Raw genomic sequence first — 13,460 nt, 5'->3', positions numbered from 1 at the left:
TGGGGGGTGGGGTGGCGGGGGGGGGGGGGGGGGGGGGGGGGGGTTATGGGGTGGCACACGGCGTGGCAGATGCAACAGATCTGCTCACGTGTCTCTGGAGTTTCCGGGACGCGTTACGGCGCTCCAATGCCCCGCATTATTCCCTATTTCGATCGCTTCATCATTGTATCGGACGTGCGTGTCTTCGCCTTTTTTTTTCTTTCGTCGCGTGTTTATGCGCACTCGTCCTACAGAGTAATTATGATCTTGAATCGAAGTTTTATGGAGTTTCTAAAGTCGAACGAGTTTTATTGATGGTTTTATAATAAACTTCTATTCGCATATGTGAATTGGTGAATGAGTCAATAAGCAATGGCAATGTGTATTATTATACGTTACAGTTTACGATATATTATTTTTACAAATAATCTAATTTCTAGAATGGCTATTAAAAATTAAAATTTTCTTAACAATTTTTATTATCGGGCTGCTATAAAATATCGTATTTAGTCAATCGACAATTTCATTGAGTGAAAAATGTATGTACCGATAAATTTCGTATATAATGATTATTGCTTTGAAAATGAGCGTAAGTCAAGTATCGTTAATTACTAGAGGGTAAACAATCAGTTAATATAGATAATTAATCAATGTACGTTAGATGTATAAGTATTACTGGCCCTAATAGTTTAACGTTATGTTTTTCATTGGTTAGGACTACGGTAATCAAATGAAAGAAAGAGATAAAGGCCTTTTAGAATATTAAAGTGCCCTTACCATGTGTTTCCTGGGTAACGCTTTCTTTCTTGCCTTTCGTTATTTCATTTTTTGTTATCTATCACTAGCGTTCATGATTAAAAAAGGGTGGCAAATGCATGTGGCAGGAGATGCACAGAAAGCCGAAGGAGAAAAGCCTGATGAAACGGGCTGTCGCTGAATTTGTGAAATTATTGCTAATCTTATACGAAGATTTTATAATTCAATTTTTAGTGTAATTTGGTATTACTAAAAAAGGTCGATAATACCATACGATCAAAATTCTATTAACATTTGTGTGGAATCATGGAATAATTAGATTAATATTTATCTAATAATATAATTTCTATAGTATTGAAAGAAAGTTTTAAAATTGGTGTAGAAAGTTGCAGATTTTTGTTAAACTTTAAAAGGCAAATCTGACAATTTTGTTTTGTTGTTTTGTTTTGTTGTTTATATCAGATAATAAATATTTGTCTTTCCATATTATCTCCTATGATGTATAATTTAACGATTTTTATTGAAAAATCTACAGTTTTTTAAATCTATAGAGGTAGGTAAGTGTAATTGTAATATATACATATGTATAAATTTTCACAACATGGAAATTTCAGGAGTTTATATATGACAATGTAACGAGTCAAGGGAAAAATTATATTTAAAAATTACATTTACACCTAAAAGTGCATTGAACTCTTAATAATATTTAATTATGTGCTATGGTATAATTAATAATTTTGTTTTATAATTATCTTTCAATATTTTTTTGAAAATGATGGTATGTTCAGTGCTATAAAGATTAATGCTCATGCATTACTTTTGCACAGACTTTTAAATATAAAATTGTCATGTACGCACGTACATGAAATAGAATAAATCATGAATTCATTACTGGATATGCAAGAGTACATTTAATTTTATCCGCGTGATTTATCATTCGATTCTATTCAACTGGCAGTAATGAAATTATCGCACAATGGAATAGAATTTTATACATATTATTCAATTGTCTTGAATAGTCTTGAACGAGAAGTAATTTACCGAAGTCGAATGGTATTTTCCGCCTAATGAAATGCTTGATCGCGGCTCTTTTATTTTAAATTTACGAATATTACGCAAAAGGGAATATAGTTACGAAGCATTTGTTAACAAAAGCTGCCGTCGACTTTCTTACGATGCAAAAATCAGATTTACCAGGACTCGCCCTTGAAGGCTTGTCCGTCATCGCGAGCCGCATTCAAAGGAAAAGGAGTCAAAGGAAAGGAAAGGAAACGACGTGGGCCATTGAAAAGGGCTATTTACATGGTACTTTGCCTCCAATAGCGAATGAAATCGAGCGAAAGGGATGATTGGAAGAATGAAGAAAGTGAAGCGTCGTCGGGAGCTTTAGCGATCGGACGTTGATCGGAGGACGCGCTTACGTGCAATATAAGCCGAAGAAAGGGAAACGCGGGCTCGGGCCCACGTATGCCCATACAGAGATCTCGTGTAATTTCAGGTTTCAGGACGAAGCTATAGGTAAATGGGTATCGCGTTTCTCTAGCGCTGCATTGTCGTGAGCGGCGGCGTCCAGGCGAGTTTTGCTCTGGCCCACCTAGGGCTACGCTCCCGGGCTGCACTGCTTTTTCCTTCTTTTTTTTGTGTCTCTCATTCCTCTTCTACGATCGTCGTCATGCCTATACTTTCGTGCTCTATGCCCGGGACTTTTTTCATCTGTCGTTCCTGGTAGGATTTACTTTTTGTTCCATTCCGCGCGTTCTTTGGAGTTTGTTTTTCGAGAAATCCTCGAATTTCGACTGGCTACTGGCCTTGTAGCTACAACCCTAAGGTATTAACATACTTACCAAGGCTCACCGATTCCACTATTTTTTATTCCCTATAATTTACATTTAACTCTATTTTGGGGGGGGGGGAGATTTATTTATCCCAAGCATGACTGCCGAGTCGCATAATTCATGATCAGGAGGAATGAAATATTCTTTATTACATATACCGCTAGTTAGCCATTGCCTTATCTTCCTTTCATTCAATTTTCACGCAATATTATTCAACTCATTAAAAATCAATTTTACAATATATTTAGGAAAGTAAGGTCTATTGGCTATTTCCATATGCAATTTTATACTTATTGATTTGCAGCTTCTTTATTTCCATATTAAATATACATTTTCAATAGTATTTATATTTAAAGAAAAAAAAAAAAAAAACGACTAAAAACTTATAAATTACAATGTTTTAAATTCATATCGATTATATTCGTATTACAAGATGCAAGAATATAAAATTTATGTTTTCTTTATAATTCCACAATTCTTTAATAATCGTGTCCGTTAGTTGTTACAATGTGCTTATTATTCGTTACATTTCTTTCAATGTTTTAAGAAACCCTTTTTGCGGAATATTGTACGAATTATAATACTGATATTATTTATTTAGACATTATAATATTTTATCTCGTATTAAAAATATATATATCATATATAAGATGCATAGCCGCTAACGTCGAAAGCGTCGAAAGTATTTAAAAATTCAATCGCAGGCTTACATGCGACTTTACACATTCATGTACAATTAATTTGCTAGCCAATATTGTCGGTACAACGAGTAAATAATATTTCACCGGTAATAACAACATTTATAAATTAAATTCCTTCTCGTTTCACCACCAAATTAGAATTTTTATTATTTCATTGAAATATGCCCGAGTCAACTTGTCATGTCTGATTAAGGTGCTCATGGCTAATGAGAAGCTTCGCGTGGCTAGTGCAGCCGCGATGCGGTTTATAGTCGATGACACGCGTTCACAAATTTCACGGACATACGTAACGATGACAAAGGCGACGACGAGGCAAAGCCACATGCGCCAAGAGACAAAACAAGGTGGTTTCAGAAATTTTTGACATTAGAAATGTAGCCGCGCACTCATTCAAATGAACAATCCTTGTTTCGTTTTCACTTTTACTCCACACACACGCACACATACGCACACACGCGCGCGCGCACACACACACCTCCCTCCCTCCCTCACCCACCCGCCGACCCCATCACCGCCACTCTCTTACTTGCGGAAACGGCTAATTTTCGGCATATGGTGGTTATGTTGCGCGAAAAGGCGAAATACGCGCGCCCATGTAAAGGAAACGCATGGTGCACGCGTATAACGTAAAAAGGATCCTGCCTTCTAGGAATAAGGTACGATGATTTGCTCTCATTTCTCGGCAATGTATCGTTTCTCTCAATCGACCGGGAGCTTTTTCCTTTATTCTTTGGCACATTTCGCGATAATGTCTGCTTTTGTTTTGACGGGCCGAGAGATTATATAAGCTAATGAATTAATAAATTGTCACTCTGGAGTAATGATAATTCAGACGATGACATTCCTTTCTTCGTCTATCGTTCATAAAAGAATAATTATACTCTAAACTATCGTTGTTATTATTTTACATTAATATTGAATTGAAAAATCTACAAGCAATGATAAATTAATTATTATTTTTCATACATTTCGTTTATCATTAATTGTTGTATTATTTTATTACATATCGTACGATTTATTTTTAGTTGTTTTTTAATATTTAAGACTTTTCTTTTTATATGAGAATTTTTATGTGAGATGAAATTTGTTTTCTAAATCTACTAAATTTACTAAATTTCATTAATCAAATTTCATTTTATTTACTTGATAAATTGTAAAAGATATCTTACATCATCTTACATCTAGTATATTGAAAAACTTACAACCATGGCTATTTATCTAACGATTTATCAATTAATATCAATCCGTTTATATATCTATTGGACTTTGCCGATTACGAATCAATTAATTTGTTCACGCGCACAATTATTAAGAGCGTATCGTCTATAGTAAATTCACCGCAAATAACAATATGATATTTCCACCAGCTGAAGATTTTAATATATAACGATAATGAAGTCGCTCACCTGTACTATTAACTATCGGGGTGATGACGTAACAAAGCACCGCGTCGAAATTACAAGAGCCGTCCCGGAGCAGACGCTCGGTAGCTATTGAAAAGTTCGCGTTATATTATTTAAGCATAAAGAATATAAAAACAAAGAGTGACCAGGTCCTTGACGAAAGGTGACTTTGGAAGAAAAGAAATATAGCGGCCAGAAGTCCTTGTTGCCGCCGCCGCCACAGCCACCGCCACCGCCACCGCCACCGCCACCGCCACCGCTGCAGCAGCTATAACAGCTACAGCAGCAGTAGTGTCCGCAACAACAGCATCTCCTTTGGGATCTTCTAATTATACAGCACGCGTCAAATAAAATATTGCCTCGCCTCTTCGTTTCCCAAACCATCTATCTTTTCTCTCTCCTACTCTCTCTCTCTCTCTCTCCTACTCTCTCTCTCTCTCTCTCTCTCTCTCTCTCTCTCTCTCTCTCTCTCTCGCCCCTTCTAGTTGCGCTTATTTTCGCAGGGGACCATATGGCGAATCCTTTTCGGGACACCCCAAAAGAATAGGCGGCCTGACAATATCGAAGTATTTTACATGCCTTTTTATCCGCACTATGTATATATGTCGTAATATGATGTATATAATTTACGCCTTTCCAAATTTGTAAGGACAATTTAATTCATTGGGAATTGTCTACAAGCGGTCGATTGATATACATTAGAAGAAGCACACCGATCTTTAAATATTGTTTTTAAAATTGGCGAGCTACACGTACACCATAATTAATTTTATAAAATATATGTAATTAAGTTACAACTGCCCAAAACTCATAAGAAAGCACATGAATAAAATTCAATAACGCGAAATGATTAAATTATTAAATTCAGACCTATTATTTTATAAATTGCATTGTGCGTTATTGGATGTTATGAAAATTAGTATATTGTTATCGAAATTTGCAAAGAGGTAGCGAGAATATTTTGCCATATCAATAATTATTAACTGAATGCTGGAACAGAAAGGCCACGATATAATTTTTAAGAATATACTTTTAAAGTTTTCATTATATTCTACGAAAAATTTCATGCAGATTTTTTCGTCTCAATTAAGATTTTTATAAATTCAATCGTTTAAGGACAATAGTTAACCAACGATTAAATTATATTATATTTATTGGAGATATAATTATATATTTTAGTTCATAGTCATAAATGGCAAATGATATCTCATACGGTTCATAGATTCAAAGTGAATAGTTTTTTCTTTCAGATAATTATCATCGAATCTTTCGAATATTTAATGTCGAAAATGTTATTTCAAAAAAATAATAAATGTAAGCCTATTGATTGGCAATATTTTTCAATAATACATTGAAGTGATATTTAATTACACAGCCAAATTCAATGGCAAGCCTTTTTTTCCTTTTATACTAAATTAATAACAGATAGCAAGGATTCAGAAACTGAAAAATTGCCTCATTAAGTGCTGCAAGCAGAACCGAAGATAAGAGTATATCCTCGAGCAGCGATTCCCGAGGCTCTTGACGCTTCCTCGTCCCCTCTCTTTTAGCCCGCTGAGGGATCGTAAGGATAAGGAGCGCGTCGGCCTTATACTCCCACCAGAAATCCGGCCTCGCGCGGCACACGCGCGAGTCCTTGAAAACGGTTTCTAGGACACGCGAGCGGCCGTCCGCCGACAGGTGTTCCTCCACCTCTATCCGTCGGCGGCCCCTCCGCTCCCCGAGGAACGCCCTCGCCCCCTCCGCGGCACGCGTCGCTTCCTATTTCGCTGCTCCTCCTATAGGCGGCGACCTTCGATGCACTTCGTTTATCGCTCTGCCTCTCCCTCTGCCCAACGCCATTGTTTATGCAGCTGAGCCGACGCCTATCATCTCGCGGTGCGGTGCGTGGACCGTTGGAGGATATTCTGTCACTCGGGTGGAGGAATTTGATTCCGTAGCTGGATTTTAAGCTGCATTTTAAGCTCGATTTGAGGACGAAAAGCGCCGTATCTCTTTCATTTCGACTGGCTTCATCAATGGCTTCATCAATTGCTTCCTCAATTTCGCTTTTCCTACGTGAAAAACTGCAGGGGTCGGCATTAGTAGATAATTAGCTGATTACCTATTTGATAATCACTCTATTATTGGACGCTCAAAGCAAGGGTCCTCCAAGTATTTTTCATTATTGAAAATATTAATAGACGTTAGCAGGTACAAGACTAGACTAGTTTTCTTAATGTATTATTATAATTGACTATATAACATTTTTATTTGGTAGACCTATTTGGATTAGGGTTGTACGCGACTTGCTCCTCGCACGACGTCATGATCAATTCAATAATTTACCGAATCCTTCAAAGTTATACAATTTACTTATAACTTTCGTTTGTTGCTTAATCGAATAAGCCGTATCCTTCTTATTCATTTATCTGATTGACCGACGAATTGAACTAGCGAATTATGAACATAAATTTTAAGGTAACGTCATTTTTTTTTAAGAAGAATTACTAGAAGATAACTCAATCCACTTACGTCTAATATAAGTTTTTTAACGTTAAATCGCGTGGTCCATAAGAAGTATAAGACTATAATTTTGTAACGTATTGCCAAAAGCAACAACATCTACGAGCTGTTGTATGATGTAATATACGATTTCACGATGTGTAAGAATAGGGGAAACCGGAAACCGTCGATGCCCTTGTACAACCAACAAATAGCCGATATTTGATATTTCCAATGTAATTAAATTATGAAGTAATTATGAATATGTAATTGTAATTTTTAAATTGGCTATTTATGTTATAGGATAAAAATTCCTTGTACTATCGAATTACATTAAGTTTATTCGAACTTGAGCCGCAATTGATAAGACTTATATTGTTGTTCAAATTATTTACAATAATAATTCCTAAGATTGAACGTCATGTCAATAGTCATGTTTTATAGTCTCATCAATTGTCGTACTTATTAAAATTAATCTACCCCTGTTTATTTGTAAAAGCTAACAGATAAGATTATATATGATTATATTAATTTATACATAATATGAAGTTTTCAATTATATTTCTAAATAATAAATTTTAATCGTTAAAAAATATTCTATACGAGTAAAGCACGAATATTGTAGTATTGCAACGCTAAGACATGATTTAAGAAGTCGAAATTTATAATATATTACTTAAATATATTTGAAATTAGGCACAATGTTATTTTAATTTTCTTAAAATTTTGAAATTTTTGTTTTATTATATACGAAAAATTAAAGAAAAATGTTTGATTATAAAGACAATAGGATGTTAAAATATCGGGTCAATAAAGAAACTAGACAAAGTCCAACTATCGTCTGTCTTCCCCTTTTCGAGATAAATAAACATAATTTTAAGGAAATACAGAGCGCGTAGTAGTTCGAACTCGAGAGTGTCAGTTGTATTTTGCAAGCTCTTTATTATATATTTTTATCGCGGGATGACGGAAATATTTTCATCACGATTGAAATGACCGATCAGCCAACGAAATTATACTTTGACAGTATTTGGCGGGATCCTAAGAGAATGAATGGAGAGAGAGAGAGAGAGAGAGAGAGAGAGAGAGACTCGTGGATCGATCAACACTTGACGTTTGTCAACGTGTTCAATTCTTGTTATTCTCCTGACTGGGAGTACTTTAAACCGCAGGTGTACAGTCTTGCTCAACCAGTGTCAATTAATGCCTTCCTCCCTCGCCCGCATGGAATTTCAAGAGCCACAGAGGTCGAAATTACCTCTGGCCAGGCATCACAACGATCCCAGCACCTGCCATGACTTCTTTATACTCATCCTCGTCATGGAAAAAGGTCCGGCTTTTTCCATGGCCGTTATAGTTATTGCATACCCTTCCATACGAAATTGCGCACCACGATAATGATGGATAAAGTTGTCGTGTTTTGCCGGAAACGCGTCTAGGAACGCAGGTGGCGCGGAGAAACCTTATTTCTCTTTCATTTACTTCCTTAACAAACGTGCGCGCACATTTCTCTCTTTTTCTCCATTCCTTGTGATTGTTTTTTTTTTTTTTTTTTTGGAATATAACGGGTTCGTTGTTAGCGCGGTAAGATTTACGATAGGCGGTCGAGATTTTTGTGTATTATATCATTTTCTACGTCCTTGTGATCGGTCTTGTTTACGTAGGTTTGTGTAATTTGGTGACAGAAAGACAACAAAAATGCCTATAAATTTTTACTCATAATTTGCTATGTTCATTTATTATGATTATCTAAATTTTTATTATTATATCAAGATTTATTATGTTTGGCTTAAATCACTTGAGTATTTTTGTTTACAAACTCAATGGCCGTATGTACAATTTTAAGTATTACAAATGTCGTATTTTTTATTTTTATATGACAAAATTCAATTTTTTAATTTTAACCTATAAGTATCAATTTTATAAGATTATTGAAATATTAATCTTTCAAATATAAAATTAATTCTTATATATATGTATAATTAATTTTTATGAATTTATTTTTATCTATAGTTAATATATAATATTAAGTGTAATTTAACACTATATGGGTATATAAGTATTTAGAATAATCTTTCTTAATTAATTCTTAATAATCGCAAAAACAGTATTTATTTTATCTATAAATAACATTTATTTCCTTTTAATTATTTAGAAATGATTGTATAAGCAAATGAAGTTTAAAATATGAAATCCAATGAAAGTAGCATTTTTATTTAAATCTTTCGGTGCAAGTATCTTTCGCCATAAACGCTTTAATGAATTTTTAACAAATCTTCTGAAACTCGTTACAATAGAATTAAATAGCTGCTTATTAGAATTCTATTTATTCTTATGAAAATTATTAGATGACGAATTAAATTTAATTAAAGGCAATTTTTAACATCATCATCTGCAAATAAAGTGTAAGAAAAAAATGTACCCGAATTAAGTATGAAAATGCAAGTTGAAAGAACAGAGAATACAAAAGAATAATTAAATTTGGCAAATTTATGACCGCGAATCTGCCAAAATCAGTAAAACCTCTCTCTCTCTCTCTCTCTCTCTCTCTCTCTCTCTCTCTCAAGCTCTTTAATTCTCTTTAGATTTTGTTCCTAGTATGTTCTGCTTGAAAGCTCCTTGGACAGATTCCAGCGGCACGACTTGGCTGTAGAGAGAGCTGCGGCTGCGCAGGGGCAAAAGGACACAAAAAATCGAGTTTTTTTACTCTCTCACAATATCATTTCATCGTATATGATGAGAAATGAAAATCTGAAATGGAAATGATACGTGGAGATGGGGTGTATGAAAGATTTATAAATGAATGAGATAGGAATAAGAATGTTAAAAGTGTTTGGAACAAGCACCAATAATAGATAATGGAATAAGTTGTGTAGTATATTTTTGATATTTCCATACTTTGCTTAAATGAAATTTATGTACAAGTGTTTAATTATTAAAATAATATCGTAAATATTGTACTATATTGAAATTTACAAAAAAAAAAAAAAAAAAAAAAAAAAAAAAAGATAAAATACAAATAAATGTCAAATGTTTAAATTTAGATTAATTATTAGTAAACCAATAGGTGTTGTATTTTATTAGTTAAAGGTAAAAAATTGAATGTAATAGCTATTATATATAATTTATAATAATTTTTACGGAAAGTATTCAGTATGAATTGTGTTAAAAATATACTAATAAAAAAATATAATTTAATATTTGAAGAATTTTCGGAGAAGACTTGATAAAAGGAACAAATAAGTTTCATTGTCAAATACTATATATTTAAGATATTAAATATTATGTGTTTTAATGATTTTAAATTTAATGAATTTAAAATTTTCCATAAATTGATTACATCGTTATTTTAAAAATACATTTAGTGTAAGAAAATTGCTTTACTTAAACTTGATTAATATGATAAAATTGCGTTAATATAATAGAAAATGTAATTAAAAGCAATTTTTATTACTCATTTGATATTTTTAATAGTTAATTTTATAATCAAATTTAGTAAATTTTTGGCTAATGAAATAATTAATAGATCGATAGAATTGTGATCTGAGATTATCTCTATAATTTGTAACTTTGTACTAAGTATGTAATAATATTTTATTATGCACCTGTAAGAAAATATACAACTATATATGAATTGTATAATTACATATTCAAAATATATAAATAAGCAAACATTAAACTACTGAAAATAGTAACTTAATGGAATAACTAGATTACATATAATTTTATAATATAATAAATATTTGTTAGATCTATGTTATTTATAACGATATTTATCAACGAATAATTATACGAAATATTAATATAGAAATAATATTAAGTATAGTTTTTAACGTCAGGTAACTTGGGTTTGTTCATTATTCTATTAATTTTTTGAAGTTAAGGAATAATGTATTAATTAGCCACTGAGAATTTTTTTTCGTACAAAATTCGTTACGTTGCCTCTGAAATGACACAATTACATATTAAATTATTTCAATTCTTCAAATATAAAACCAAATAATTTTGCCTTAAGAACAGACATTTGAATTTGAATATATCATTTGCAGAGGATAAAGTATATCATGGATCGTCCCTCGTCTACTTAAAGACTTATTTGCTGAGGGTTAGTTGAGACAGTGAACGATAACATTGTATAACAATGGAAAAAAGACAGTAATCATTATACGTCGATGTTCGATAACAATGTGATTGAGATAAAAATTCTGCGATTGTTGGAGGTTCGGAAGTTTTATAAAACACGCGTCAGCTACGAACGAGCGGATGCTGCAATGGCAGAGTGAATAGGAGAGTGAATTCCAGTTGGGAGTCACGTATATCGTTTGAGTGGCTTGAGCATGTTTAACTTATGGGTCACGCGTATCGCTATATAAAAAGAGAAAAAAGTAGCAGCACACGGCACATGCGCAAAGTAGCAACTTTCAAGAGAATTCTTTTTACTTTTAGGGCTTTAGTACTCGAAGTATTAAAGTAGGTCGTTGAGTTATTTTATTTATTTGCAATTTAACATTGGCGTTCTTTTTATTTTTTTCTAAGACTCTTTTTTCAAGTCCATTGGCAATTAAAATCAATTACTATTGATTCGAAAGGTTAAGTCACCTTATAAATATTTAAATTTTTTACAATTTGTTACATTTATATCGATATTTTATGTGAAAGTATATTGCAGTAAATATTTTTTAACGAAGTTTTAAAAGAAATTATGATGTGTTCTATGTAAATCGTAACAAATTATTTCAAACAAACTATTATTATAAATGATTTTTTTAAAGTAAATATATATATATATATATATATATATATATATACATATATATATATATATATACTATTAAAGAATATTATTTAAAATAGATGCGATATTAAAGGAAATGTTATTTAATTTTATTCACAATTTTCAGAATTTGTAAATCGTCATAACATAGAGGCGAGTAAAATAATAAAAACTTGATAATCATGCATGCAATTTTAGTATGAACTTAATTAATATATCGATATCATTTAGAAAAAAATAGTTGTCTTACTAAGAATGAAAAATAAAATTTTTTTGTATTTCAATTGATCAAAGGAGTTAAAAAACTTTTTTTTTGTTTTTGAAATTTCACGTCTTTGTTTCATATACCGTGGAAAGCAGTGGTTAGCAAAGGATATTTTAATGTCAGGATTTTAGCACTTAATTTTTTGTTGTCGACATGAAATTATCAGCATCGATGAACCAAATATTTCTGTCACGTATATCCATATGAAATCCATACCGCTTTCCATGAGAGCTTTCACGCATTCTAATACGAGCACAATTTTACAAATCTGAAATTCAAAAGTTATACTTGGGCCTTCGAAAATAAGGGACGGGAGAGAGGCCAAGGATACCGCGGCTACGTAATATTCGACGCTAGAAGAAGCGAAAGGAAAAAAAGGAGTAGTCGTCCCTACGCGCGTTCCAAGTGCACGGATAGGCCGAGGCAGGGCGTCGCGGCCGACGCGCGCCCCCGAAGGAAAAAAAAGAGTTAATATTGATCCGTTTTTTTTATTTGAGTCACCCCCAGGTTTTTTCGCCCTCGCTATTTTTTCCTACCCCCCAGCGACATGCGTCCAAGTATACCTATATGTACGCTCCGCGCGTAGTCGCCGAGGAATTAGTGTTTCTATAGCAACTCTTTCTCTTTCATTCTCTCTCTCTCTCTCTCTCTCTCTCTCTCTCTTGCTATCTTTCTCTTACTCTCGTAGATACACGCGTAAGCGAAGCCGCGTGCGTCTCATCTTTGCCGCCTCTCGGCGGATGGCCGCGGGAAATGCTTTTGGACGCGCCATTCGATAGAGCGAGCATCGTTGAAAATCTGCGTTCATGCGCGCGCGCGCGCGCCGCCAATGTTTTATTTCACGCGGATAAGTTTGCGCTGGTGGACAATTGTATAGTTAGAGTCGATTTTTACGGGTATCCAATGAAATAAAACGCGTTCAAGCCTGTTCAACTGACAAAAGTACGTGCAAGGAAACGCAATCTCGAATGATAATTACATTTGCTAACGCTATTGTGTGCGTCTGAAGATTATACATTGGATTTGAATATATGATATTTATTATTTCTTAAGTGTTTGTTGGCAATAACGAGGCCTTATGAAAATATAAAATCCTTCCTAATTAGCCTCAAACAATACGTATTTTATTATTAATAAACGTATGGCTGCTATTATTGTTCGTATAGGATTTGTTTGAATAGGCGAGAAATTTCATTTGAACATGAACGCTAATTTCTGTTCATCTTTCTTCTTTGAAAAATACTTTTATCATCGGCATTGAAT

The sequence above is a fragment of the Ceratosolen solmsi genome, unplaced genomic scaffold (assembly GCF_000503995.2).
Source record: "Ceratosolen solmsi marchali unplaced genomic scaffold, CerSol_1.0 scaffold13, whole genome shotgun sequence".
In the NCBI taxonomy this organism is placed as follows: domain Eukaryota; kingdom Metazoa; phylum Arthropoda; class Insecta; order Hymenoptera; family Agaonidae; genus Ceratosolen; species Ceratosolen solmsi.
This window is presented reverse-complemented; position numbering follows the sequence as displayed.